The 6,705-nt window shown below is 42.7% G+C and overlaps 1 long non-coding RNA gene across 1 annotated transcript in view; it reads left to right on the top strand.

Moving 5' to 3' along the window:
* Positions 1-233: 233 nt before the first annotated feature.
* LOC125483394 overlaps positions 234-6,705 on the top strand; it is a 31,359-nt gene continuing 24,887 nt past the window's right edge. Inside the window, exons 1-2 of the long non-coding RNA XR_007262339.1 lie at positions 234-395; positions 1,596-1,710. This is a non-coding gene — a long non-coding RNA (uncharacterized LOC125483394). The remainder of the gene's footprint in view (positions 396-1,595; positions 1,711-6,705) is intronic.

Here is a 6,705-nt window from a genome sequence, read left to right as displayed (position 1 = left end):
AAGCTGTAACAGCCAGTTTTTCATCCAGAGGTCCAGAATAGTTACCACTCACTTTCTCCATTAGCAGTGAGTCTGGACACGAGGAAGAACATTATAGATCATTTTGATTAGCCTCACCGTTGGCCCTGAAAGAAGAAAAATATTCTTCAAAAGGGCGGAATTGGAAGGGAACCCACTTCCCATTGGCTGTGACGTCGATCCTGTCCCCAACCGGAACAGAGAATGTTTGTTTCAGACAGTGCGAGGGCAGACCAAGTGGCGGTTGGTCGACGCAACAGTTCTGGAGTGGTCAGGGACGTATAGATTTGTCGGTAAACTGGACGGAGCGAAGATAAAACTGGAGTATAAACCCGTTGGAGCTGGAATGAGCCGAGATAGACGCCATGATTAAAGTGGTTAGTGGGAATGAACTGGAGATAAACCAGTGAGAGTGGGATAGACCCAGAGAGAAATCGGCCTGAGCTAGTTTCAACAGGTTACAGCAGGATAGAGCCAGTTAGAATAAGGATAACCGCTTACAAAGGGATAGAACTAGTTGGAAGTAGCCGTTCAGCGGAGTTCAAATAGAAAAGGAGGGGAGAGAAAGAGAAATAACCTTTTGGGGGAAGGGGAGGAATGGCAAGACATTAGAGAGATTAACTGTTTAGACATGGTGAATCATTGGCTGCACTGTTGCCTCACACCACCAGGAACCCAGGTGCGATTCCACCCTTGGGCGACTGTCTGTGTGAAGTTTATACATGTCTTTGTGCGATTTCCTCTGAGTGCCCCAGTTTCCTCCCACAGTCCAAAGACGTGCAGATTAGGTGGATAGTGTCCAGGGCTGTGCAGGCTAGGTGGATTAGCCATGGGAAATGCAGGGTTACGGGGATGGGGTAGCAGGGCAGGTCTGGGTGGGATGCTGTTTGGAGGGTACGTGGACTGGAGGGGCCAAATGGGCTGCTTCCATACTGTAGGGATTCTGTGGCTGGTGTACAATGCCTTTGCATATCCATACTTCTCCTATATCTCCATTTAAATAATATTCCTCCTTTCTGTTTTTCTCACTGAGGTGTAAACTTCACATTTAGCCACAGTGTACTGCACCTGCCACTCCACTGAACTTGTCTGAACCATCTTGAAGCTTCCCTGTCACCACCTCGAAGCTTCCCTGTCACCACCTCAACGCTCAATCCTGTTCAGTTTTCTGTCATTAGCAAACTTGGAAATGTTGCTTTTGGTGTCCTCATCCAGGTCATTTATATATATCATGAATAGCTGGGCCCAAACTCTGCCCTTTAAATACCCCACTCGTCACTGCCTACCACTTAGAAAACCACCCATTTATAGCCACTTACTGTTTTCTGCCTGTCAGTCAATTCTCAATCCATTCTGACATGTTAACCCCTATCCAATGAGCTATAATTTTACCCTAACCTCTTCTGAGAGACCATATTAAAGGCCTTCAGAAAATCCAAATACCTCAAATCCACTCGTTCTCTCCACCTATACTACTTCCCAAATGTTCTGTTATCGTGTCTTTTATAATAGACTTCAGCATTTCACCTCTACTGACGTAGAATTCTTTTTTTTCTTCCCTTTTGCTTTTTACATAGTTTAGCCAGGTTGAACTTGTTTTACCCATGGAAGGGAGTGAAATAAGATTAAACAGTTTGGTCAGGGTTGACTAAAGGAGTGAGATGGACGTTAACCTGTTTTTCCAGCCACAAGGTGAGTTTGCTGATCCACTGCCCCAAACAGTAAGTTCCATTGAGGCTCATAGAATCATACAGTGCAGAAGAGGCCCTTTTTCCATCGAGTCTACACCAACACGTGAGAAACACCTGACCTTCAACATAATCCCATTCACTAGCACTTGGCTCATAGTTATTGTAATCCCATGTGTCATTGTTATGACATGTCAAGTGAATCCAGGTACTTTTTTGTGGATGTGAAGCAACTCGCTTCCACCAACTCCCTAGGCAGTACATTCCAGACTGTCACCACCCTCTGGATGAAAAAGATTTTCCTCTCATTCTCTCCCAAAAATTCCTGCGCCTCACCTTAAACCCATGTAATGTTGAGACTGACCCTACAACTAAGGGGACAGCTACTCCTTATCCATTTTGTTCATGCCTTTCATAATTTTGTACGCCTTGATCACATCACTCCTCAGTTTTCTCTGCTCCAATGAAAACAACCCAAGCCTAACCAACCTTACAATTTAAATTTTTCATCTCAGGCAGTATCCTGGTGAATCTCCCCTGAACCCTCTTCAGTACAGTCACATCCTTCTTGCATTGTCGCAAACAGAAATGCACACAGTACGCTAGCTGTGGCCTTTATTTCACCACCCTTCTCACATGTCCTTCTGCCTTCAGAGACCTTTGGCCAAAGACGCCAAGGTCTTTTTGTTCCGTAAACTTCTTAGTGTTACGCTGTTCGTTGAATACTTTCTTGTCAAATTATTCCTTCCAAAGCGATTCATCTTCCAGTTTTCAGGGTTGAATTCTATCTGCCACTTATCAGCCCATTTGACTATCCTGTCTATATTTTCTTGTAGCCCAAGACACACAACCTCACTGTTAACCACCCAACCAATTTTTGTGTCATCCACAAACTTATTAATCCAAACTCCCACACAGTAATCTGTCATTTATATGAATGACAAATAATAGAGGACCCAGCACAGACCTCTGTGGCACACCACTGGACACTGGCTTCCAGTCACTAAAGCAACCTCCTGTCACCACCCTTATTCTCCAACAACTGAGCCAATTTTGATTCCACTTTTTCAAATTACCCTGTATCCTGTATGCATTTGCCTTCTTAATAAGTCTCCTATATGGGATCTTGTCAAAAGTTTTGCTGAAATCTATAAACTACATCACCTACGCTATCCTCCATCTACATGCTTGGTCACGTTCACAAAAAAATCAAACAAATTTGTTGGGCATGCCACCCACCCACCCCCTGACAAAGCCATTGCTGACTATCCCTGATCAAGTCCTATCTCTTCAAGTAGATACAGATGCTGTCCTTCAGCATTTTCTCCAGTAGTTTCCCTCCCGTTATGTGAAACTCATTGATCTGTAGTTCTGTGGCTTATCTCTACAACCCTTCTTCAACATTGGAACAACTTTAGCTGTTCTCTCACAGCTCCCCCTTGGTTAGAGAGGAATTAAAAAATTTGGTCAATACCCCTGCAATCTCCTCCCTTGCCTCCTATAGCAGCCTGGGACACAATTCGTCTGGATCTGGAGATTTGTCTACCTTTAATCCTGCCAGCACTTCCAATACCTTGTCCTTCCCTATGTCAGTTTGCTGAAGCACCTCACAGTCTCTTCCCTCCCTGGATTCCATACCTTCATCCTGATTCTCTTGAGTGAAGATGGTTGTAAGTTATTGGTTCAACACTCTGTCAATGTCCTTGGGCTCCACCCACAGATTGTCCCTTTGGAACGTAATGGGCCCTATTCTTTCCCTGGTTATCCTGCTAAAAGCTTCTCTTTTCCTTCTCACTGTATCCTGAATATCTGTGGTTATCCATGATTCTCTGAGCTGTTACTCCTTCCTAGTATCCTAAAGGGAACATGTTGGATTGTACCTTCCCCATTACCTTTTTGAACACTACTGCTGTTCTGTAGATTTCATCGCTTGTAGCAGTTCCCAGTCTATCTTGGCCATATCCTGCCTTATTTTACAAAAAATGTGCTGTCCCCAATCCAAAACTTATTTTTTGTTTTGCGGTTTGTCTATTTCTTTGTCCATAATAAGCTCAAAGTGTACCATGTTGTGATTGCTATGACTAAAATGCTCCCTAAATACCATCTCAACCACCTGTCTAGCTTCATTTCCCAGAATTAGGCCCAGAACAGCTCCATCCCTTGTTATATCCCTCTACATATTGGCTTAAAGAGTTCTCCTGTACACATTTCGAGAAATCAACCCCATCCAAGTCCTTAGCACTATGTCTATCTTAGTTAGTGTTGGCAAAGTTGAAATCACCTACTATAATTACCCTAAAATTATTATTTTTACACACAACTGTGAATTGTGCACATATTTGCTCCTCAATTTCCTGCTGACTCTGGGGGTTTGTAATAAACACCTTGCAATATGGCTGCCCTTTTTTAAAAATTCCTAGTTCTATCCACAAAGTTTCATTTGATACCCCTCCAAGATCATAGAATCCTTACCGTATGGAAGCAGGCCATTTGACCCATTAAGTCCACACTGACCCTCCGAAGAGCATCCCACCCAGGTCCACCCCTATCCCTGTAATCCTGCATTTCCCATGTCTAAGCCACCTAGCCTGCACAATCATGGACACCTATGGGCAATTTAGCATGGCCAATCCTCCTAAGATGTCATCATCTTACTGCAGTAACTGTATCCTTAACTAATAATGCAACACTGCCTCCTGTTTTAACCCCGCCTCTATCTTGCCTGAAGATTCTATATCCCGAAACGTTGGTTGCCAGTCTTGTCCCTCCGTCAACCACATCTCTGTGATGGCTACTATATCACACTTCCATGTGTCAATCATCACCCTAAACTCATCCTTTTTACCTGTAATACTTTGACATTAAAGACCATCTTGCCTTGCCTAGAAAATTAATACAGCTGCACTCCCTCTGACTTGATTGTTTTACTACATGATTCTGTGCCATATTCTGCTAACAGACTGTGTTCCCTTCCCCTGCTGAATTAGTTTAAACTCCTTCCAACAGCACTAGCAAACCATTCTGCAAGAATATTGATCCTGCTCTGGTTCAGATGTAGACCATTCCTCTTGTACTGGTCCCACCTTCCCCAGAAATGGTTTCAGTGATCCAGGAATCTAAATCCATCCCTCCTGCACCAACACTTGAGCCACGCATTCATTTGCACTGTTCTCCTATTTCTGTATCCACTAGCACATGACACTGGGAGTAGTTCAGACATTACAACCTGAGAGGTCCTGCTTTTTAGTCTATAGCCTCGCCCCATGAATTATTGATACAAGACCTTATTCCTACTTTTGTACCTATGTCATTGGGACCAACATGTATGATGACCAGCATTGAGTCACCTTTGCCTTATCATTCCTTAGGATGCTATGCAGCCATACAGTGACATCCTGGATCCTAGCACCAGGGAGGCCAGACACAATCCTGGAGTCATGTTGACAGCCGCAGTAGTACCTATCTGTTCCCCTGACTATGGAATCCCCTATTACTATTGCTCCACCTTCCTTCATGTCTAGTCAGGCTGCTTGTGGTGCCAGAAGCTTGGCTCTGTCTGCAGTTCCTGGAAGACCAGAGCTGCCCTCAGCCTCTAAGATGGAATATCGAATTCCAAGTGGTATCCTGGGGTCTCATGAATTATCTGCCTGTTTCTTTTGGACCACCTGGTGGTCACCTATTCTATTCCTTCTTTAGGCCCACCTCTCTAAACATGCTGACAACATTTGAATATTGTGTTTGAATATTCAAGTGCCGCCCGTGTAGATTAGGTGTTATTTGAAAAGCCAAGTGCTCTTGATGCTGGCAAGCTGAAGTAAATAGGTAAAATGCTAGAAATATTCAGCATGATGAAACATTAACTCTGTCTGTCTTTTCATAGGTGCTGCCAGGCATGCTAAGTATTTCCAGCAATTTTGTTTACTGCATTGAATGTTGCTTCCAGGAGGCAATTGCACTTTTTATTTTGTGATTTTTCTTTAATTTGAGCACTGGAGGAATTAGAATCTGCTGATTGGTGGAACAGTTGCAGGGCAAAAAGATAGGCACATTGTAACGTGGTGTAATAAATACTTTTCCATTAATGGACCAATTATCTATCACTCTCTTTGAGGTGTTAACACTTGTCTGTGGCTGGACTTCAATATAAAAGTGAAATTTTAATCAACATAAATCTTCCAACTTGTGCTTTTTGTAAGCTTCATTAAAAATATAAAATTAGAATCTTACTCAACTTTTCAATGCTCAATAATAATTGTCACATGGTATTCAATTGTTCTCAAGATATAGTTTCAATTCTGGCTGAACTTAGTTTATAATAAATAAATGGTGTGACTGTTTATTTGTTATGTCAGTTATCTCTGTACTTGTCAGTCAGTTGCAAACAAAATTCTTGCCGTGGAAATAGTGTAAGTTATTGGGTGTGCTTTCAAAATAAAGTTGAGGGAATGGGGTCATTATCCTATCAAACCATGTTGCAGAGTCTCCCTCATCGTCTGAAGCAGTTTGTTGCGATTGTGAATGTTTTAGTTAAATGACTCAAAGGGGTTCTGGGATCAGGGATAGATCTAATGTATAATTTGTACTTTGTGCTTGGTGGTGGTACAGGTAGTGCTTGTAGGGTGAGATAGTTGAGTGTTTTGATGATTTGTGTGCAATCTTTGTCTTGACAAATCTCAGGAATGCTTTGACGACCCCTCTAATTTTTATTGTCCACTTGTAAATGTCATGTGAGAGAACTCTGATTAGAGCAGTTACTTCTAGGTGGGTGTAGATGCATGAGCAACATGTTCACCAGCAGAGCTGGTTTTGAGTGATTAGCATCTTAAAGTGGGCATATTGGTTTGGGAGAGGATATTGTTATTGGACCCCCTTAGTTGCCAATTGATTTGGAGAATCTTGAGCAGGCACCATTGGTAGTTCTTCTCCATTGCTTTGAGATGCCCTTTTATGTTCTTTTCGTGTAATGTAGGCATCGCTTGCCAGCCAGCATTTATTTCAA

The sequence above is a fragment of the Rhincodon typus genome, chromosome 6, assembly GCF_021869965.1.
Source record: "Rhincodon typus isolate 14 chromosome 6, sRhiTyp1.1, whole genome shotgun sequence".
NCBI lineage: Eukaryota > Metazoa > Chordata > Chondrichthyes > Orectolobiformes > Rhincodontidae > Rhincodon > Rhincodon typus.
This window is presented reverse-complemented; position numbering and strand designations above follow the sequence as displayed.